The following is a 24,348-nucleotide window of genomic DNA, read 5'->3' as shown; positions in this document are numbered from 1 at the left end:
GATTCCTGTCAAGTCTCTGCAACTGAGGAAATGGCCTTCTCAAATTTGTTGCGATGGAGGCGGGTCTTTTGTCTTCATCCTGGTATTTGCTTTGCAGCTGGCCTGGACACGGATGCCCACATCCACCTACACAAACCACTTTTCCATCAGCACCTCAGTAGTCGTAAAAGTGACCAAAACCTACAGCTGGAAGATGGAGAAAACCAGCTCTAGGAAGCAGATGTACCAGAATCATTGTGTATAAAGCAGTGTGGAGACAACTAACTGGGTAATCTGCAAATCACTGAAAATTTCTAGGTCACATTTACCTCTTTTTAAAGAAATGAGAGCTTTCATTCATTATCTCTGTTGTCCTGAGATTCTAAGGTCCTAGAAAAATGACCCATGAGTATCACCTGGTTAACAGAGTGATTTCCGAGGTCAGTCTCCTCTGTAGCAGCAGTTCTCAGTACGTGATCCATGGGGCCACAGCTGCAGCGTGACAAGGGAGCTGCTTGTCAGCAGAGCTGCTGGAGAGGGAGGCCAAGGAATTCATGATTCAACAAGCCCTCCAGGTGATGTTGTGCACCCTGAAGTCTGAGAAGCCCAGCTCTAAACCTTGATGGTAGCATCATTTAAAACACCTTTTTGGATTTTGTACCTCATGGGTTGTTGTTTGCAAAACAACTTAACTGCTCTTGAAAGTTGACCCCAGATAGAATTCAGAACTTCCCCCCTTTGTATTTAACACACTACTTCCTATACACGCATCTGCCACAGAATCTGCTTTGTTTTGGAGAATTTATTAATGAATATGTCTGTCTCCAGTAGATTGTAAGATCCTTGAGGGCAAGGAATAAGTCATTTTCAGTTTTGGAGTTCGAGGACCTAGGAGAGTGCCCGAGAATATAAGTGCTATGTTGCAAATGGATACATGGATGGATGGATGGATGAATGGATGGATGGATGGATGGGTGGATGGGTGGAGTGGGTACATGCATGTATGGATAAATAAGTGTTTCAAAATATGTAAAGCCTTGAGTAAAAGGAAGGATTAGTATTGAGCAGCAAGAAATAATGTGTTTGGATTTCGGTAATAGAGATCCGCTATTCCCTTCTTGGTCCCAAATAATTTTTTTTCCAGCTAATAATTATGCTGGTGAAAATACTGATTCTGAGTACAACTGAGATCTGCTCCTCGATCATCTAATCATTCTCAGAACAGCCTGGAGGCCTCACATTGAGTTCCAGTTCTCACGTGAACAAGGCAGATAACACCACCTGCCCCATGCTTATCTCCTGGGGACACCCAGCATGCTAAGTAATGATGACTACAAATGGCTTTTGAAGTTCTGGGAGATGACTGGTATGTAGGCATAGAAGATATTAATAAAAAGTTCAAACATTTGGCAATATCTAAAATAAACCTCACCAACTTTGCCAAAGTCAGGCAGGAAGCAGAAGGGCTGTCTTTCCTCCCCTTATATGGGAATCAAGAATGAGCCACATTCTGTGTCTACTTCTTTCATAACACCCTTCATGTGTGTGGCTCATATAAATCTTTCCTTTAAAATGTGAATGGAAATGTAACACTGAGAACCTGGGAGGAATAGGAGAAGAGAAATAAAAACATGCAATTAATTTATCAAAATGGAATCTTTCTCTTGCATGACATGGTAGGAAGAAAAATAAAATCAAGTGTCCCTCCCCTAGACTTAGGACCATTTTTAAAGAACACATAAAATTGAAATATACTTAGCTATAATTCAGCTTCCTTACCTTTAAAACTGGCAAAACAAAACTCACCTCCTGGGGATGTTGGAAAGATAATATGCCATGATATAGAGAAAATTGCTGTGGTGGCAGGGAGGCTCTTTATCAAACAATACCTTGGGTTTGTGTGTTTCACTTGTTGATAATTCTCTCTGATGGAAAACTGTCCTCAGCATGATACTAACAGCCCCTTGAATGTGTACAACATACTACAGTTTACCAAGAGACTTTACAAACAGATTCTTGATTAGTCTAACCATTAATGCTTTCAAGTGGATGTGAGCGCTCGCATTTTATATTTAAGAAGAGGGTCAGAGAAGTTTAGTCAATTGCTCAAGGTCTTGGTTAGTAAGTGGCCATCCGGGACTGATATTCAAAGTCAACTGCTCTTCCTCCACAACTATTGTGGTATGATGGATAGTACAGACAGAGAGAGAATTTCCTGACACCTCAGAAACCTACATTGTCAGTTCACAGGTTGTGCTATTATAAATCCAGAATATTGGAATATCATTTAAATCTTTTTTATTTAAATCTTCATTTTCTCTACTTTGATAATATTCAGGGGAAAAATGTACAAATTAACATTATCTTACTAACTTAAATCTTTTTTATTTAAAGATTTTATTTATTTATTTGACAGAGATCACAAGTAGGCAAAGAGGCAGGCAGAGAGGGGGCTCAGTCCCAGGACCCTGAGATCATGACCTGAGCTGGAAGCAGAGGCTTAACCCACTGAGCCACCGAGGCACCCCAAATCTTTTTTATTCAAATCTTCATATTTAAATCTTCATATTCTCCACTTTGATACTACTCAGGAAGAAAAATGTACAAAATAACATTATCTTATTAACTCGGGTGACCCTAAATAAAATCTTATGGAGGACTTCAGAATCTTGAAATCTTTAAACCGAACATGATTTTGATAATTAGCACATCCAATTCCTTCATTTTACAAATGCAGAAAATGAGATTAAATGATGTCAAGTGATTTGTCCAAGGCCGTTGTCAGTTAAGGGCAGAGCAGGCCTGAAATCAAATCTGTGACTTTTCAATCCTTCCTTCATCTACTTTCCCACAGTACCTCCCTCAACTTGCATTCTGGTGGTCTGTGAGAGGAAAGAGAAACAGATGATCCAGGAAGCTTACAAAAAGACAGTTACAAGTTATCAAATTATCAAAATTAGTATTATCAGGTTGGACTGTGTTCCTCTGTACTGGGGAGGAGTTATTACTAATCACATCTGTATTCTTCATGTTAGGACAGGGACAGGAACTTAAAAGAGATTTCATCAGAAGGTCCCCTTTTCACATTTTAAGTTTTGACCTCCAAGAGGGCTGCTATCCTCCAGGATTGGAGGGCGGGGGTAAGGGGTATGAGGGCCAGGATCTAGATCTCATTTAGAGAATGTGGTTTCTTTGGGCAAAAAAAAAAAAAAAAAAAAAAAAAAAAAATTATCCCTTCCTTCCTCAAGACTCTTTTCTGCCATCTTCTGGAAAACTGTCAAAGTGTATATAAAATCTATGTGCATGATGGGAAAGTCACCCCCTAGATTTGCACAATGCACACCGTGCACACCATAGAGAGTGACCCCGTACCCAGGAAAGCATTTGATCCTTAAAGTGATCAATGATTTTCTTTAGGCTCATCCTATTCAGGAGCTCCTAGCCCTCCTAGTAACCCTAACCTAGTGTTAACTTTGTCTAAGAAGTAAATGGGTTTTTTTCCTTTTTGAAGGTGATCTGTGGCCTCTCTTCTGGCTCAATCTTACCCAGGTGGTCACTGCATTAAAGCTGCCACAAAAACATACGAAACTGCATGAAAAGACCACCACTGTTGTTAAGCAATTCCAGGTAGTAAAGAAGCCAAGAGAGTTGATTGAGTAAAGGCTATCGTGGCATTCAGAGGTCCAAGTGAGGTAAAGAAGCATTGAGTTGATAAGTTAGGCTTTGTCTAGAGTTTTTTCTCCTTTTTGTAAATATACATTTTCTAGGGGATCCTGTTTGGTTCCATGGCTTCAAATCCTATCCACACACAAGCCACTTGCACACTTTTTATGTTCTGGATTAAACACTCCACTGGGTCCCAAGACTCCACTGCAGTCTCCTATATACAAAAACCGATTCAAAGTTTCTACTTGCTTGTATAAAAAGCGAATTAAACTTGTGTCCCAAACTGAATGCTTTATTTCCCCCTGCAAACCTCTTCCTCATACAATCCATCTTTCATTTCTCAGCAAATAAAATTCCATCCTTCCAGTTTTTAAGTCTAATGCCTAGAGGTCATCTCTGACCTCTCTCTTGGATCGTCCACCACACATGCAATTTCTCAGCAAATCCTGGCTACTTTATTTCAAAATATACCTAGAATGTGACCATTTCAGGACACTTTGACCCCTTACACCTGAATAGTCATCCTGTCCTCTCCGGGTTGTTACATGGACTTCCTAATTGGTCTTTCTCCGTCCACCTTGCTCTCCCCAATTTATTCTTCACACAGCAGCAGAAGCATGGGAGTCAGCTCATGTCACCCCTCTGCTCAATACATAAAATAGCTCCCTATTTAATCAGAAGAAATCCCAAGTCCTTACTGCAGCCTATAAAGGGCTTACCTCGGGGCCCCAACACCTCTCTGATCTTGTCTTTACCACTCTCCCTTCACTTCAGTTTATTGCATTCATTCTGGCCTCCTTGCTGCTTCTTGAGCACATCAGGCATGTCTCCTGATCAGGGATTTTGCAATGAAAGTTCCTTCTGCTAGAATTTCTTTTCCTCTGTATGAACACTGGCCTTGCTCCCTTACATAAGAAGGCACCACACCTTCATCTCAGCCTTCCTTCCAACCTCTTACTAGACTTTATCTTCCTTCACAGCATTTACAAAAACACTCAGATAATTTCTGTCTATTTGCTTACTGTCTGTTTTTATCCTCTACACTGGCACTATCCAATATTTAAGCCACTAATCACATTGCCACATAAATTTATATATTAGTTAATTAAAATTAAATAAAATTTAAAAGCCAGTCCCTTAGTCATATTACCCACATTTTTACTGCTTAACGACCACAGCAAGCCTTGAGACAACTTCAAGCTTCCCAAACTTTATACGTAATTAGAGTCTCCATGGCAGAGGAAAAATAAGTGACAAAAAAGAAACAGTGAAAGAATATTTTTATATTTAATGCAAACCATAAAAGCACAAGTTCAAAAGTTCAAAGAACCCTAAGTGCAAAAAAAATAAAGAAAACTAAACCAAGATACAATCATAATCAAAGTGCTTAAAACAGTGATAAAGGAGAAATCTTAAAAGCAACCAGAGAAAAAATACATGTTATATACATAGGAACAAATATGAAAATTACCCCAGATTTTCTATAAGAAAAGCCAGAAAACAGTAGAGCAACACCTTGAAGTACAGAAAGAAAGAAAACAAAAGCTATCAACCTTGAGTTCAAAAATGAAAGTGAAAAGAAGACTTTTTCAGATATTCAAAAGCTGAAAGAATTTATCACCAACAGACCGGTGTTACAAGAAATGTTAAAGGAGGTCATTCAAGAAAAGGAAAGATAATTCCAGATGCAAATCTGTTCTGTAAAATGAATGAACACTGGAAATGGTAACTCCATTGAAAAAAAGAAAAGAATCTTTTTCTTATTTAAATCACTTTGAAAAATAATTGTCCTTTGAAAGCATAAATAACAACGTGTCATGGAACTTATATATACAAGTTAAATGCCTGATAACAATAGAAAAACATCAGGAAGTGGTGAACGGAAGCATTCTGCTGTAATGTCCCTATACTATATATAAAATACTACATGCGGGTTAAATTGTGACAGGTTCAAGATCCACATGACCGACGGAAACAAAACGAAAATACCAACACAGAGAGTTATAGCTAATAAGTCAAGAAAGAAAATAAAGTCGAACCATTAAAAAATTCTCAGTTAATCTAAAACAAAGCATAAATAGAGAAAAAATAAAGATGGAATGAGTAGAAAAGAAATAACAAGATAGTATATTTAAGTTCAACCATATCAATCACATTAAATGTAAACAAAACTAGACTAATATTCTTCATGAACACAAATGCAAAAATTCTTAATAAAATGTGAGCAACTAACATCCAACAATATATCAAAAAGATAATATATCGGGAGGATGGGTGAGCCTGGTGGTGGGTATTAAGGAGGGTACATACTGCATGGAGCACTGAGTGTGGTGCATAAACAAGGAATCTCGGAACACTGAAAAAATAAAATAAAATTTTTTTAAAAAGATAATAAATCATGACCAAGTGAAATTTATCCTAGGGTTGCAAGTTTCTTTTAACATATAGAAAATCAGTATAATTTAAAGTACAATTAATAGATTTTTTTAAAAAAATCAAACAAGTGATCATTCTAGTAGACACAGAAAAATATTCAACAAAAATTGAATTGATTACTGATAAAAATTCCCAGCATACTAGCAATAAAAGCAACCTTCCCCAACCTGATAAAGGACATTCACAAAAACTCTACATCCAATATTGTGCTTAATTGTGAAAGACCAAATGTCTTCTCTCTAATATCAGGAACAAATCGAGGATGTTTACTGTCACCACCTCTATTCAATAACTTCTATTCTATTGGATCTAGCCAGTTCAATGAGACAAAAATAAATAAATAAAATCTCCTCAGATTGTTAAAGAAGTAATACTATCTTGTTTATAGACAGCATGATCTTCTATGTAGCAAAGCTTATGGAAACTCAACAAATCTACTAGAATTAATCAGTGAGTTTGGGAGGTTCACAATACACAAAAGCCAATGGTACTTCTATGTATTAGCAGAAAACAACTTGTAATTGAAATTAAAAAACAATATGATTTATAATAGCATCAAAAATATGAAATACTGGTACGCCTGGGTGGCTCAGTTGGTTAAGCAGCTGCCCTCGGCTCAGGTCATGATCCCAGGGTGCTGGGATCGAGTCCCACAACAGGCTCCTTGCTCGGCAGGGAGCCTGCTTCTCCCTCTGCCTCTGCCTGCCTCTTTGTCTGCCTGTGCTTGCTTGCTCTCTCTCCCTCTGTCTCTTACAAATAAATAAATAAAATCTTTAAAAAAAATATGAAATACTTGGGGACACATCTGATAAAAGATGTTTAAGTCCTTTACATTGAAAATTACGAAATATTGTTAAGAGAAATGTCTTAAAATTTAAAGGAAAGAGATACAGCACATTCACGGATCATAAGAAAATATTGCTAAGATATCAGTTCTCGGGGCGCCTGGGTGGCTCAGTGGATTAAGCCTCTGCCTTCGTTCCACTCAGGTCATGATCTCAGGGTCCTGGGATTGAGCCCCACATTGGGCTCTCTGCTCAGCGGGGAGCCTACTTCCCCCTCTCTCTCTGCCTGCCTCTCTGCCTACTGTGACCTCTGTCTGTCAAATAAATAAATAAAATCTTTTAAAAGAAAAAGAAGGTGTCACTTCTCCTTATGATGATCTATAAATACAACGTGAATATAATTAAAATTTTTAAAGGCCTTTTGTAGAAATTGACAAGCTGATTCTAAAACTTGTATGGAAATGCAAAGACTCTGTCAAAGCCAAAACTTTAAAAACAAAAACAAAAAAAAAAAAAAAAGGAAATTTTAAGGACTTATACAACCTCATTTTTTTTAACGGGCTCAATACAGGGCTTGAACTCATGATCCTGAGCTCAAGACCCAAGCTGAGACCAAGAGTAGGACCCTTCACCAACTGAGCCACCCAGGTACCCCTATACAACCTTGATTTCAAGACTTATTATAAAACTACAGCAATAAAGACCATGTGTTCTTGGTATCAAAATGGATAAATACATAAGTGGGAGAGAACAGAAAGTTCAGAAATAGGCCCTTACATTTATAATCAATTGTTTTTTTTTTAATGTGCAAAGACAACTGGGTAAAAAATATTCTTTTTAACAAATGGTATTGGCACAGCTGGATATAGAAAGGCAAACAAAGAAAAAAGAATTTGAATCCATATTCATAGCACATACAAAAATTAACTCAAGAGAGATCATAGATCTAAATATAAAATCTGAATCTGTGTAACTTTTAGAAAATAGGAGGAAGAAATTTGTGATTTTTCAGCTAGACAAAGATAGCCTAGGTACAACACCAAAAGCATGAGTCTGATAAATCAAACTTCATCAAAATTAAGAATTTCTGCTCATTAAAAGACATGTCACGTACTAGAGACTATATTATACTGCATATCCAAGGAACTTATAGACAGAATATATAAAAATTCTCTTATAATAATAACACATTTGGACCTAATTTTTTAAAAGGCGGCAAAAGTTTTGAACATGCATTTTTCCAGAGATGATATCTGAATGACAAATAAATTCATGAAAAGATGTTCAAACTCATTAGCTATCAGGAAGGTGCAAATTTAGGCCCCAAGTGAACTACTGCCACATATTTATTAAAATGTCTAAAATTTAAAAAGACCGATCACATCAAGATTTTTTGAGGATATGTAGCAATTGGAATTCCCACATGCAATCAATGGGAATGTAAAATAGTACTACTATTTTGGAAAAACTCTTGAAGTCTCTTAAAAGTTAAATATATCCACCATATGATGCAATGATTCCACTTCTAGGAATGTAGGTAGTGAAATAAAATCATATGTTTATATAAAGACTTGTTCACAAATGTTCATAACCACTTTTGTAACAAGAAACGAAATGTCCATCAACAGGTGAATGGATAAATAAATTGTAATATAGCCATATAATGGAATATTGTTCAGCAATAAAAGGGAAATAAAATACTGATACAAGGAATGATTGATGCAATATGGATGAATCTCAAAAATATCCTGAGTTAAAGAAGCCAGACAAAATCGAGTACATACTATGCAACTTCTTTATATTAAATTCTAGAAAATATAAAACTAATCAATACTAACAAAAAGTAGATCCATGGTTGTCTAGGGATGTCAAGGTGGCTGGGGGGTGAAAGGGAGTAATTACAAAGGGTTGATATATATGTTCGTTATCTTGAGTTTGGTTATGGATTCCTGTGTGTGTGTGAAAACTATCAGCTCGCGCAATTCAAATACGTGAAGCTTATTGTATACCAGTTATACCTCACAAAGCTATTATAAAATAAATTCAGATGCAGTATGAAAATATGCCATTGATTGTTTTGCCAGACAGTTTTAAGGCAGAGCAATAGATAAACTAGATATAATCACTTCAGGTCACTTCCAATTTCTTGCCTAGATGATCTGGTCCCCTATGCATTTTGGTGAACAGAAGTGGGTGACTTCCGGGGTTGACAAGAATAACTGATGAATGTCGTTGAAAGAGGCTTATACAGGGGCCCCTGAGTGCCTCATTCAGTTAAGCGTCTGCCTTTGGCTCAAGTCATGATCCCCCAAGGTCCTGGGATTAAGCCCTGTGTTGGGCTCCCTACTCTGCAGGGAGTCTGCTTGTCTCTCTCCCACTGCCCTGCTCGTGCTCTCTCACTCTCTCTTAGTCTGTCTGTCTCTCAAATAAATAAATAAAGTCTTTTTTTAAAAAGGGGCTTATACATTATTTAAAGTACAAAATAGCTGAATCTATGAATAAATGACAAGTTGATAACCCTCAAAGTACTTGTTCCAGATCCTACGGTTTATCCACCGTCATGCTGAAAGTCAGCCACTGGGCAATGGAAAGACCCAGGGGTTCTGAATCAAGTCTGGACTAAAATCCCAGTTCTGCTACCTACCATCTCTGTGACTTTAGGTAAGTTAATTAAACTCACTTTTTTAATATCCATAAATGAGGATAATGATAATGTTTATCTGATAAGATTTTGATAATTAAATAAGATATCAGACATAAAGACTTAGCTCAGTTCTTAATATGCAACATGTCCTTTCCCTTCCTTCTTTCCCACCTCCTCCAGCAAGATCCACTTCCTTCCTATTCTCCAGATAAGCCAAGTTCATCTCAGGATGTCTCATTTGCTCATGACCATGGTTACTCATACACCGCACATTGCACCTGACTTTAATAGGATACAGTGTACGGATGACCAAATATATATATAGGCTAAATTACGGCATGTTAGTCATATGAAAAATTGGTGCTCACTTAACCAATAAATTGGTTTCAAGTTTCCTCAAGATATCCAAAATCCTCAGAGTATTTAAAATGCCTCTTGATTAACAAACTTTTATTTTTATGTGAAATCAACTCTAATCAATATTTAATTTTCCAGGAATCACTTAATTTCTTGATCAGAATAATATTTTTAAAAAGCAAAATTTGCCCTCTGACATGTTGGAGCAACTAATAATTTGATGTGTCCCTGAAAATAAACTCCACCATGGGAATCATTTACACTCTGAATGCAGAAATTGTGATCCAGTGGGAAAAAAATAGTTTCCTCTCTCACTGAATTAAAATAGGAGAGAAAGACACAGACAGGCACGGAGAGACAGAGACAAACCTCTCAGGCTGGATTAAAAAAAAAGTCCTACTCAGTTCATAAGATTTCCATTTACATGTTAACTACTATCAAACAAATCTTATTCTGTAGAATTTTAATATCAGAAGAGTAAACATGATAAAATTTTCTTTTCCTTTAAATTTTTGCTTAAATCCAATCTTTGTTGAAAGTTCTGGTTTAAAGTTGACTTTTTGAAGAAAGGTTTAGATACATATTTTTACCTCTTAAAAATTCACTCAATATAATGATAAGATAGTGGCAAGATTTTCTGGCATTCTGCATTTAGTTTGTTTCCGTTTTGTTTTTTAAAGCCCGAAATTGGAAAAAAAATAAAGCACATCAAAGCAATGAAGCTGAAAATGGATTTGGATATTATAAAATCACAGATAACTTCAAATTCGAGCAGCAAAGGCTGAAAGGTTTCTCTCCGACCCTCAGCTGCAGACCGTAGGCTGCAGACCTGTGCATCTTAATTTTCTCTTAATTAAATGCTAATTCCTGTACTTACTCCAGATCTTCCGAAGGTGGGTCCTGAGCATCAAGTTAGTCACCAAACACCCCATGTTGTTCTTCACGCCAGAAATTTTGAGAACTCTTGGATTTTAAATTGGAATGGAGGCCAGGAAGTAGGTAGGAAGGAGAAAGAAAAGAAAGAAGAGAAAATTTCCTGTCACTAAACGAAAGAAAAATCAGATGAAGTCACATGAACGACCTTTTTCCACAACTCAGCAGATGCTATACTGAGCCCATTTTAAAGGAGCTACGGAGCTGGCTTTGAAAAACACTCCAGTGCTGACTGGAAAACAGTTCTCCAACACTATGCCACTGGGTTACTGTCCGCCCAGTGGGTGTATCATGGTTACTGTCCCACGGAAGCAGCACATCTGAAAGAGCCATCTTCGGTTCTGGGGTGGATGAGCGGCTTCACACAGCCAGCCCAGGACACCTCTATGTTCACATCACCCTGTATGTGGTGAGGAGCAGAGCGGGTAACAGTGTTCCTAAGAACCAATGGGAAGACATGCAAAGGTTACTCTGAATAGACATCTGCCAGAAGACCTCAGCCAATGGGATAGCCAGATTCCTGTGCCCTGGGCTGGCCCTTTTCAGTTGGGTCTGGATCCCTTCTTACTCATTCTTGGTTGACACTTTGTTCATATCTACAAATGCCAATATAAGTGACGGTGCATGGGAACAGGATAGTCAGACATGACAAAAAGGAAGGTCTTGCCCAATGGAGACCCCACTGTTTACTGCTGACTAGCAGTGTTTATTCAAATCTCCAGAATACGAGGGAGCTTTCCTGCTGTTCTCCTTGTGCCCCTGACCTTGGCCGCACTGCCCCAGGCCACTGCAGGCAGAAGCCTCCCTCTCTGGACGCCAGCTTTCCCGCCCCGTGAACGAATAATAGTAGGGAAAGTCTCGAGCAGCAGCCTCCACAGACACGGCTTCCAGAGGCTGATACATTCAAATTCCCTTGTAGCTCGTTTCTCTTCTTCCTGTCTGAGAGAATGTAGATATAAAGGAGGCACATTTAAAAGGAATAAAAAAAAAAAAAAAAAAAAAAAAAAAGCCTGTTTTCCTGATTGGTGCTTGCACTGTGTGGGAAGGAGGGGAACTGTTAGCCTGTTCTGGGAGGGCTGCCCCTGTGATGGCGGGGGAGGAGGCCACACAAATAACACGTGAGCATGTGGGAGAGGCTGGCACGTGGCCGGGGTGGTGGAGGAGCACCACAGGGTACAGCCTCCTTCCCAGGAAACCAGGACAAAAATTAACAGTGGAAAAGTCAGAATCCACAAAGACTTTCCTCTCGCAGAGGTCCTTTACCTCCCCCGCATTTCGCATCTCTGGCCTAGAGAGGGTTTGAGGCACAGTCACTGCAGAACTTGGATCTTTCTCGCTGAATCGCAGACTGTGTTACCTGTCCGCAGGGCTGAGAGTGGAAGGGAAACCGTTTGTGAGAAGGAGGTGTGGAGGCGACCAGAGGAAAGGGCCCTCACTCTTTCCAGAGGCCGTAAACCCCATTTGTAAGTCAATCCTAAACAAGTACAAACCATCTACAGCAACCCTGTGTTCCTTCCCTTCCTCATTCTCCTCTTTCCACCTGTTCCTGCCACAGAGCCCAAGCAGCGGACTATTTCTAGGTCCCAGCACAAGCGGCCTGAACACCGTCAGCTCCTCTGACGCACGTGGCGCCCTATCTGCCCGCCGGCAGCCGGCGGCCATCATGGGCTTCAGAACCTCTGAGGGAAGAGCCTCAGGCTCAGGAGGCAGACCCTGCCCCACACGGTAGGAATTCTCTTCCAGTACGGGACTAGACCATGTCTACCTCTAGCACTCGGAAACGCGGAAGTATGAATAAGTATATACTCTCTAGCTACACATATATTTATATACGTAAACAGGTAAGTAGATCGGAAACCCGGAAGTAGGAATCAAAGAAGGTCATCAGGCTTCAGTGAGTGTAGTCGCTGGGGGACGAGCCTGGCCGCACTCCCCACACAGGAAACGAGACTGACGCCCGTATCACCGTCCTCCACAGAAACAGAACCAACAGCCTGTGTATATCCTCCGCTTTTCAAAGTTATCAAAGTTCCCATTATACCACTTCGCTATTACGAAAAGACCTATGTCAGTGCCTAGTTTGGCTAACTGAACGAGATCTGTAGATTTCAAAAGAAGGAAGGAAGGAAGGAAAGAAAGAGAGAGAGAGAAAGAAAGAAAGAGAAAAGAAAAAAAGGCAAAAAGAAAGGGAGGAAGAAAGAAAGAAAGAAAGGAAGGAAGGAAGGAAGGAAGGAAGAAAGAAAGAAAGAAAGAAAGAGAGAGAAAGGAAGAAAGAAAGAAAGAAAAAGAAAAAAAGAAAAAAAAAGCAAAAAGCGAAAATGTGCTCAGGGAGGGTTTTGTAAGGAGCCAGGAGAGAGGGGGAGCATTTTCAGAGGAAGTGCTCGCACCCTGAGCAGCCAGAGGAGTGCGGCCAGGTTCCTCCCCCAGGGACTACACTCAGCATCCCAGCAGAAAGCCCCCAGAGTGTCTTCGAGCACCTCTGCTTAATCTTAACTTTTCTGTGCATCCTTCAGCAAGATTTATCCTGAAGTATCAGAAAAGGCTAAGAGAGTTTACTTTTTGAGTTTGGGAACACCAAAAAAATTTCCCTATGAATTAATGGTAATTGATTCTTTGCTCTACAACATCTTGGCTTACAAAAGATGTCATAGAAATGCTCTACATTTGGACAGTGGGGGAAACTCTGTATGTGTATATATACACATAAAATAGGGAGAGAGAAAGTTTTATTTATTATAAGGCATTAACTCATGCAATTATGCAAGCTGAAAGGTCCCCAGGTCTGTAGGGTAAGTCAGCAATCTGAAGCCCCAATGGTATAGTTCCTGCCTGAAGACTGGCAGATCTGAGACTCAGGAAGGGCCAATGTTTCAGTTAGGTCTGAAAGCAGGAAAACCAACATCCTACTTCAAAGGCCACCAGCAGAAATTTTCTTTTATTCAGTGAAGAGTCAGTGTTTTTATTCTGTGCAGTCCTTTGGCTGATTGGATGGAGCCAACTGCACCCCACCACCACACACACACATTAGGAAAGGCAATCTGCTTTACTCAATCCACTACTTCAAATGTTAATCATCCAGAAACAGCCTCTGAGACACACCCAGAAGAATAATATTTCCCCAAATGTCTGGGCACCCCATGGCGCTGTCTGACCATAAAATTAACCATCATGGTTCCCAACAGCTGGGATCTCATAAACCTGACCCTTAGGAAATAATAATCAGTGCACCATTCATAAAGATCGCAACTACCTTACTCTTTATCAGTATGAAATCCTATCTCAGGAGCTGTTCACTGGACTTGTAAGAAAAATAATAGCCTGAGACATCACTGATCCAGAGGTCATAGCCAGGGTGACATTTTTTTAGGAGAGAGGAAAATTGGTTAAGTAGTAAAAGCTTCCCAGCTGTCATGTAAATAAGAGGATGGGCCTATTTTTTTCCTAGAGATAATTGGAATTGAGGAGATTTGCTATTAGAATGTCTTTGTAACCTTCAAAGAGCCCAGCAGCCTCCAAGGGTAAAGAATGGAAGGATAGGATCACTGTCAGTGTCATTCTTACATTCTATGGCTCCTGATTGGTTATGTTAAACTGGAGGTGTACCTCAGCTCAGGGTTTTGCTAGTACCACAGGCTGTTTTGCAGGTGAAAGTTCTTAGGACTTTCACATAAAGGGCCTTTCTAGGACATATTGATCTTTATGGAAACGCTGCTTACCTGCTGATACCTGCTGAATTTATGGTTTTATTTTTATCAGTGCCCCTCGGTCCCAAACCAATCAACCTTCACCAAGCAAGCAGGACAAATATACTTAAGTTCTTTGACCATTAGCTTTTCCATGTCAGTCTTGGAGAAAACCTTCTAGCCTTGATGCAAACTCAAAAAATGGGATCCACTTTCAATGACTGAAAAGTATGTACATGTGGATCTCAACTTCCAGGAAAATGAGCAGAAGGAGCCACTCAAGTGCTCCCTGGTCTCCACTTGGACTTGGAAAGATCTAGGTCATTTGGAAAATTTTGCCTGCATGTATATCGAAGATGCCGGTACACTGGGAGGAAAAGAGGAATCCCAGGCAGTGATGGGAGAAGGGCCATTATTAGACAAGCACACAGCTACCAGAACAACCCTATCTACTGGAAACCATGCTATTTATACACCCCAGTCAGCCCAATAAAGGAGGAAGGCAGTGAAATTGCTTAAAATGAACTCCAAAAGCTAAGCTTAAGCTCAAGGGACGCGTGAAGGCCTGAACTCTCTTACAATTACATAATAAAGTGGCAAATTGCTTTATTTAAACATTACCTCACTGGTAATAAATACTCTAATATTAAAAATATTAACCTGAAGAACGGCAATAAATTCCCTTCAGAGGGACATGTTGTGGCCTCAGTGTATCCTCAGTAAAACCATGCCATTTGCTGCTTAATGTAAAAACACACACTTAGACCACCCCTCCCCACCTGCCCCAACCCTCATACACTTAAGCTACTTTTGGAGGATCTGAGCAGCTTATCTTGGGAACAATCAGTCGATAAGTTTCCACTCTGAGGATCATCAGCATCCAAAAGAGCAGCTCACTCCTTTTGATTCAAGTTTTAGGTATTTATAGAACAAGACGAATATTCATTGCTTAGGTAGAGAGCTGTTTTTGGTTACTTTTTTCCCTTTTCCTTTTTACTCATTTAAACAAAAAGCAGCCATCCTTTGACCATACAAATTTTTTTAATTTCACTTAAAAAATAAAAGATTAAAAAGCCAAGATTTTTTCAAAGATGTGGAGAAAAGGAAACATTTGTGCACTCTTGGTGGAAATGTAAATTGGCACAGCCACTATGGAAAACAGTATAGTGGTTCCTCAAAAAATTAAAATTAGAACTACCCTGTGACCCAGCAATCCCACTTCTGGGAATATATCCAAAGGAAATGAAAACAGAACCTTGAAGAGATATTTGCACCCCATCCAAAGGAAATGAAATCAGTATCTTGAAGAGATATCTTAACTCCCATGTTCAATGCAGCATTATTCACAATAACCAAGGTATGGAAACAACCAAAGTGTTTGTTCTTGGATGAACGGATAAAGAAAATAGATTTTTAAAACATATATATTATATATATAAATGTATAAATTTATATATGTTATGTACATAAATATAAATAAAGTTATATATATAATTATATATAAATAATATATAATATAACTCTTTATTTATATATTTATATATGACATGTATAAATATACATAAATAATATATAATAATCTTATATATATATATATATATATATATATATATAATATATCTCTCTCTCTCAAAATATGTTTGCCCATAAAAGGAGGAAATCCTGCCATTTGTAACAAGAATGAATCTGGAGGACATTATACAAGATAAATACTATATAATCTCACTTGTATGTAGAAGCAAAAAGAGTAGAATTCATCAAAACAGAGAACAGATGGTAGTTTCCAGGGGTAGGTTTTAGGAGAAAGGGGGAAATTTTGGCAAAAGAGTACAAACTTTCAGCTATAAGATGTTCTAGGGATGTAATGTATAATACAGTGACTCTAATTAATAATACTGTATTGGATACTTGTAATTTGCTAAGATAGTAAATCTTAAATGTTCTCATGACACACACATACTTACACACAAACGGTAAGTATGGGAGGGGATGGATGTGTTACTTAACTTGATTGTGATAATCATTTCACCATGCATATGTATATCAAATCATTACATTGTCCACCTTAAATATATATAATTTTATTGATTATGTCTCAATAAAGATAGAGGGGGAAAAAAGCCAAGATGCTTTTAATGGCAATTTGTTATTGGGCATCAGGCAAGAAAAAGGCAAACACAGAAACCTGCTGAATAATGCAGAGAGCTGCTTGTGCAGTGAAGATGTGTAGTATGAGTGTGAGAAGAGGACCACTGCAAATGCATTGGCTAGAACCTGTCTTTGGTGTAGTAGAGGAAAGCAGGGACACAGTGAAGGTTATAGGAAGATGAAGGAAGAATGAGTTGGAAAACTGAAGTAAAACAGCAACCAAGAACTCTAGGAAACACACACATATACACAAACACAGTAGTTGCAAAACAGGGTGGGGGGGAATGAGACTAAGAATCGTAAAGTGATGGTTACTACTTGAACACCTCTGATAATAAAAACTTATTCAAAAACTTGAGTCAAGGACCCTTGGGTGGCTCACTGGGTTTAAGTGTCTGACTCTTGATTTCAGCTCAGGTCATGATTTCGGGGTCATGGGATAAGTCCCGAGTGGGGCTCCACACTCAGCTAGGAGTCTGCTCAAGATTCTCTCCTTCTCCCTCTCCCTCTGCCCCTCCCCCCCAAATAAATAAATAAATACATCTTTTAAAAAAACTGAGTGAAGATATCTAGTATTTGATCAAATCCATCAAAATATGAAACTGATTCTGGTTTTTTGTCAGTCAGAAATAAATGTGATTAAAAAGAATTCTGTTCTTCAGGGATAGTACTACCCTAGAAATGTCGATCCTCTTAAAAAAAAAAAAAAATTCCTCAAACAACCCGAACTGAAAATGTCAACGGCAATGAAATCAGTCAAAAAACAATGGGTTGAAAACCACTTAATATGTCTGTTTTAAGAATACATGCTATTTAGACGTGTTTGGAAAAATAAAATCTAAACATGGCTGAAATTTTACATCTCATATAAACATGAAACAGAAACATGTTGCAGAGAAGAGAAACATACTTACGCAGGTAGAAGGATTTTTATGTTAATTAAATGTAAACCCAGGAAGAAGACAGGATGCTCTGAGATGTAGCAAAGCCATCTTACGATCCTCCAGCAATAAAAGAAAGACCATCTCAATAATTATTTCCAAACCTTATTCCTCTAAAAATGTACACACTTTAATGGTTACATAATATTTCTCTTTTTTGGCTTAACACTTTCAGTGAAGGACTTAATATATTTTTGTTGAGATGGCTCATGTTCTACTCCTAAACATGACTCAAATGCAGTCTGATATCTGGTGGCCACACACCTAAGCTGCAGGTTCCATATTTTGAAGAAATGAGTACATTTATTCCACATACTGAAGTAATTAAAACAAGTAATAGGAGGGATTGGGAGGGAGACAAACCATAAGTGACTCTTAATCTCACAAAACAAATTGAGGGTTGCTGGGGGGAGGGGGTTTGGGAGAAGGGGGTGGGATTATGGACATTGGGGAGGGTATGTGCTTTGGTGAGTGCTGTGAAGTGTGTAAACCTGGTGATTCACAGACCTGTACCCCTGGGGATAAAAATATATGTTTGTAAAAAATAAAAAATTAAAAAAAAAAAAATAAAACTAGAAAGAAAAAAAAAAAAACAAGTAATAGGAAAGCATATAAATATCCTAAAAATAAATGTTTGCATAATTGGTCTCATTGTAATGAAGGTTTTCTTTTCTTTTTTTCTTCTAATTTTTTTAGCTTTATTGAGCTATAATTAACAAATACAATGGTAAGATATTTAGAGTGTACAACCTGATGAAATCTCAAACACACACAAACACACACACATTTTAAGAATTCTCCCTGTGGAGTTAATTAACACATCTATCCTCTCACGTGTTTACGTGTGTGTGTGTGTGTGTGTGTGTGTGTGTGTTTGAAAACATTCAGCTACTACTTTCTCTTTTCTAACTTGAATTATACAACACCATGTTATCAACTATAGTCATTATGTTAAACATTAGATCCTCAGACTTGATTCATCTTATAACTGGAAGTTGGTACCCTTTTTACAAACCTCTCCCTATTTCACCAACCCCCAAGTTTCTGGTAACAAAGTGGTTCTCTATTCTCTGATTGTATGAGTTCAACTTTGTTTGTTTGTTTGGATTCCATATATAAGTGCTACCATCCAGTATTTGTTTTTCTCTGTCTGGCTTTGTTCATTTGGCCTTTGCCCTCCAAGTTGTTAAGTTTGTGATCGCTCATGATAAACACATTTTCTCTGTGGTAATGGTGGGATTTCATGACCTTTCAGAATCTGAGGTTTAACCAAGGATTGAATAAGCAATGCTTTTTACCACTTAATCCTGATTAGTATTGAGCCACCAAGAATACAGAGATATTTGTCAGCCTCTCTTGTAAAACCCAGTTTAGTAGTATCTTCAAGACCTCCAGCATCAGCTGAGGACTATACCCCCTGCCCGTTCTAAAGTTACCTAGTTCCTGAATTCCCGTGATTAAAAATATTCCTTTAATATAAAGTATTGACCACTAAAAGAAAGAGGTAAAGTTCCAACAGATACGCTGAAGACCATTAATACAAGGCACATACCTGTTCATCACACTAGGATAACAGAAAGAGTGTTATCAAGCCAAAGGCTGTGCTTTGCCAGGCACTCTGACTTGAAGCAAACCACTTGACTTCACCAGCCTTCTGACTTATTCTGTGAAATAATCCTAACTGCTCTAAGATTGCTGTAAGGATTAAATGAGATAATAGGTTTTAAGGCATTTAGAGCAGATTTTCTGATGTCTTTTAGGGACCAAATTAGTTGTTTTAAGAACAGAACATTGAACAGTCAGAATTTAATGAAGTGTGTGGCAGATGCTACTATTTGCCTAACCAATTTTTTTCTCCTTCCTTTTTTTTAAATTGATCCAATTTTGCTTGGGGTGCCAATAGGCCTAGATTAAAATAATCCTTATCAGTCGTGAACTCCTTTTCTCTGGATGTGAGAAAATAGACCTATATTTGACCAAGCTAATACAGTTGGAGTTCTATTATCTGAAGTCAAATGCAGTCCTGACTGACGGAGGGAGATAGAGCAAGCAAAGGGAAGCACTGGGAGCACAAGCTGTTGGCTGGAGCATATAGGCTGATCAAGACAGGGTGCAAAAGGGCTAGGAAAAATGTAAAAGGAAAAAGGTTGTTACAAAAAAAGAAAAACCTTGACCATGTTCACACCTATCGCAGACCCAGCCCAACCCTTGGAATGCCCCACAGTGAGGACTGAAGACAGACTATATTGTAAGAAGCCACTCCGATCTGCCTTCCTCTGACAGATTTCCTATTTCTTACATAAAAGTGTTCCTTGCTGCTATGTTTCTACTGTATTAGATGCAAACTCATTTCATAACTCTTAAATTAATTTTGAACCAATTATTATGTTTATGCTTTAAAAAAGCTTTTTCATTGCCAAGCAAATAGAGGATAATAAAAATGATTAGATTCATTTAAATCCAAGAGCAATGGATTCCTATATTTTTTTAATGCTAAATCAGCCCGTGCCTGGGTCATGCATGGAACATGACTGGGTTTGGTTTCCACTTTTAAATAAATTCAATTGATTTTAACTAAACTTCATATATAAAACTGTCCTTGAAGAGAGGGCTAATGCTTAACAGAAATCAAAGCCACAGAAAATTGTTGATTTCTTACCATCTTTTCTATGTTTTATGGCAGAAAGTGTCTGTCCCATGCCACCTAAAGATACTGTTCCCTAAACTCCATGAGCATCCACTGGAGAAGCATCTGTTTGGGCTGTTAACTGTTTAAATCATACCTTAAGACAAAGCAAGAATCAAAACTTGAAACCAGGGGGATGCAAGTGAGGCACTCAGCTCAGGTACAACATTAATGATGTTCAATAAAACTCAGTAATCAGAATAATGTTAAATAATATTTTTATGCAATACTTTTAGAAAAGCAATTGCCTCAAATGCATGATGAATAAAATCTGAAATTTTACATAAAAACAAAGTCTGAATCTGCCCTTGTATGATTCACCTCACTCACTTCATTTTATCCCCAGCCCCAATGTCATTTTAGTTTTTTAAATTTTTTAAAAAAGATATTATTTATTTATTTGAGAGAGACAGAGGTGGGAGCACAAGCAGGGGAAGCGGCAGAGGCAGAGGGACAAGCAGGATCCCCGCTGAGCAAGGCTCAAACCCAGGACCTTGAGATCATGACCTGAGCCAAAGGTACATGCTTAACTGCTTAACCCACTGAGCCACCCAGGCAACCCCAATGTCACTTTAGATTAAAAAGTCTTCTTTGGCTTAGATTTGATCCTGCCCTGATCCTGAGGGATGGCAAATAGAAGCACAGAGAGATATGGCAAGGGCCATTGGGATGAGACCTTAGAAAGAACACTGACTGCTCATGGAGGTTCTGAGGCCCCTCATGGATCTTGTTAATGGACTTCCCCAGAGAACCAGTGTTTTTGCCCTCACATGGTCACATCTCTAGAGCCATGATGATGCCCCCTCTGCCTCTGAGTATTCAAGCATAGCCTGGGAGACTTTCACAATACTGTGCATTCCCTTCAGATGGAATATTCAGCTCCACTGGAATTGAACTGATGCCTCCCCATGGATTCTGGAGCTGAATGACACCAGATGGTCCTCTCTGAACCCAGGCTTTGCTCACGTCCTCAAGCCTTGTGCTCAGGCCCTCCTGGTTCTAACAAGTATGGTGGGGGTGGGGGGAATCAAGTCAGTAAGTAACAATAAATCAATATTTTTCTATTTTTCTCTACTTGAAAAAAAGCTAACACTATATTTTTCTTTTTACATTTTCATAAGAGTAACTGAGTGATACGTCTTCCTGATAATAGATGTTTCATTTATCCCTTAGGCATGGCTAGAACTACCCAGGCAGTATTGGTCTTCATTGTGAAGCCCTCATTAGTGCAAATGGCACAATAAGTAAAAATGGAACTCCACACCCAGGCTTTGTTTTAAATATCATCGCCATATGTGCTCATGAGTCATGCATTATGCTTTTAGGCAATTCTTCCAGTAACAATACTTGATTCAGGAAGGTGTCTGACCTGAGGCATTAACTACAGAAAATAATTTATTCCTTCAATTCTGTCCCAGCAGAGTACTACATTTTGAAAATGGAACCAACTCATGTGGATCATGCAGAGCAGCATGCCTTGCTACAGAATACAGAAGCAAATGTTTCCCAAAAAATCTTGCAGACCGCACTGGAGATGGTCTTTATCATCTCCTGATAATGGTTCTAAATGGCACCATTTGATTGACACTAATGTCATTTGATTTGGGCAAAACTAATCCTCCCAGCCCAGGAGAGCCAAAAATATTTTTGAAGCTCCTTTTTATTTTTTGGAAATGAGACACCATGATTCTTCATAAATTTAACTTGAAATGGACCATAATTTGTTGTTTTTCTCCAGTGTGTTTTTATATAAGGTTTCTTGGTATCAGTCATTGAACCATATGCCATATTTATAAGGACTCTGCACACTTGCCTCCCAGCAGAATGGGCTCCAATGTTACAGTTTCCTTCATTTTTTAATGACAAAAACAATGTCTATTTACTTCTCTCATCTTTCAGTCTTCTTGCTTCAACCAAATAGAGATGGAGAGGGTTCATCTAATCTAGCCCATTCCTTCCATTTTTCCTTATTTTGTGCCATTATTATTATCTCCTACTGAAGTACTTCAAAGAGAGGCTGGCTCTGTCTGACAAGTGGGCATCGGATGTACAGTGACACTATGTGTACTGTAGTGGTCACTTATTAGCACAGGAGGAGAGGAAAGCATGCATTGAAGCTGACTAAGGGATGGGCACTTTGCTTTTCCATCAATAACTCCTGGATAGCCTGGATTGGAACAGGATTGCCTTCAGTCCTATGGTTCCAAGGCCAAGAGGTAGTGAGATCAATCTTGAGTGTGTTTTTGGGGATGAGGGCAAAGTCTTTACTGAAGGAAACTTTGTTGTCTGAGGTCAAGAATAGCAAGGAAAGGAAAGTCTTCTGCTTGGCCTAGGGCCTTGTTTTAATATTTGTTTTTGTCCCAGGTTTACAAGCCACTCAGAAACCTGCCTCATTTCCCATCTTTCATTCCGCTTCTGTGCCCTGTTTGGCTCTTCATTTCTTCATCTCTCTCCATCTTTATTTCTTCTCTTTCTTCTCTCCAGTCAATGTGGACAGTAGGAGAAAAGGCCAGTACTCTCGGGATCTAGGTGAGGTGTGGTAGGGATAAAGTTGGGGTGGGGTTGAAGCAATCCTGTAGCTTCAGCCACTGGATCGGGTTCTGTTATATGGCGCACGTGTTCTCTGTAACATTTTCAGCAAGAAGCTTGAGTATGGAACCTGAACAAACTTCCTGCTTCAGAAAGCAGATCTGGCATTATGACTGTCTGGAACTCTAGACTCCCTGCGTATGCTCATTGAGGATACACAGGCAGTCATTCAGGGTTTAGCTAAGGTAAACGCCTGCCTTCCACTGCAGTCAGTCTGGCAGAGGCTGATCGCCTCAGTTGGCATGAAACTATCCTCACAGGCAGCGTCTGCTCTTACCATGACCCAACTCTGAGATCAAATAGTCCCCTGAAGCCAGCTTCTCATTCTATTCTCTTATTCAGCCCTAGGATCCCCACTGATCTCAAAGGGTATTCCCACAGGGCACGGTGAAAAAGGCCAGGCTGGCCCCTCTAATTGAGCTAGCGGGACCACAGGAGAGTGGGAGTTAAGATTTCTTTGAAATGTGTTTGTAACATGAGGGAAAGCAGGGGAGGCAGGAGTCCCAGCAACACAGAGTCATTTGTGCCTTGTCTTCGCTGGGTTTCATTCCAGAATTTCTGCTCCAAAGAAGAGATATATAAACAAGCTCATTTAGTTCAACAGATTTCAAATAAGGAAGGGCACATAATACAGTTTTAATTTGATATGCCACACATTTGTAGGCATTTTTGGGTTTTCTCTACCCTTTAATGTGAACCGCTGATCAATCTCTTCATTACACATGACTGTCTTGATTAGATAGAGCCTGATGCTAATCAGGTCAAAGACTTCATTGCCAGGAGGACCAGTTAGTTTTACCTCACTTCAAGGCTTCATTACTCATGAATCCCAAACAGCTTGGAAATGTCTGCCATTGTCACATGAGGGGCAAGAAGATGAATAGTTTCACATCTGTCTTTCATGGGATCCATACTATCACCTGCGTATCTGAAGGAAAGCACTGACTTGCTGTTGTTAATGTTGTTGTCATATTGCAACACCCCATGATGCTCTAGAATGGCCAAGAGAGCCAGCAGCCAGAAATAGAAAGTATGGCTGACCCAGGTCTCTGTCCATTTTTCTCTTTTCCTTCTGCCAATTCTTTTTTTTTTTTTTTAAGATTTATTTATTTATCTGAGAAAGAGAGAGAGCAGAGGGAGAGGGAGACAAGCAGCCCCTCCGCTGAGTGGGCCACAGGGCTCAATCCCAGGATCCTGAGATCATGCCCTAGGCCAAAATCAAGAGTCAGATGTTTAATGAGCCACCCAGGAGCCGCTTTTTGCCAATTCTTAATTGTGTAACTTCGGATAAGTCCCTTTTTTCTCTTTTTATCCAAAGGCTTTAATTCTAGAAAATTTCTTTTTTAAAAAGTTTGAATTCAACTCAATTAACATAGGGTATATTTTTAGTTTCAGAGGTAGAATTTAGTGATTCATCAGTTGCATAGAACACCCACTGCTTGGGCATTCAGGAGGGCAATTGATGGAATGAACACTGGATAAGTCACTTTCTTTCAATTTC

At 38.9% G+C, this 24,348-nt stretch overlaps 1 long non-coding RNA gene across 1 annotated transcript in view; it reads right to left on the bottom strand.

Moving 5' to 3' along the window:
* Positions 1–441: 441 nt before the first annotated feature.
* LOC309860867 overlaps positions 442–24,348 on the bottom strand; it is a 46,121-nt gene continuing 22,214 nt past the window's right edge. Inside the window, exons 2-3 of the long non-coding RNA XR_014309678.1 lie at positions 10,745–10,830; positions 442–509 (exon numbers count right to left, since the gene is read on the bottom strand). This is a non-coding gene — a long non-coding RNA (uncharacterized lncRNA). The remainder of the gene's footprint in view (positions 510–10,744; positions 10,831–24,348) is intronic.

Source organism: Mustela nivalis (genome assembly GCF_964662115.1).
Source record: "Mustela nivalis genome assembly, chromosome: 3".
NCBI lineage: Eukaryota > Metazoa > Chordata > Mammalia > Carnivora > Mustelidae > Mustela > Mustela nivalis.
Note: the sequence above shows the minus strand (reverse complement) of the source record. Positions and strands in the feature narration are given on the sequence as shown.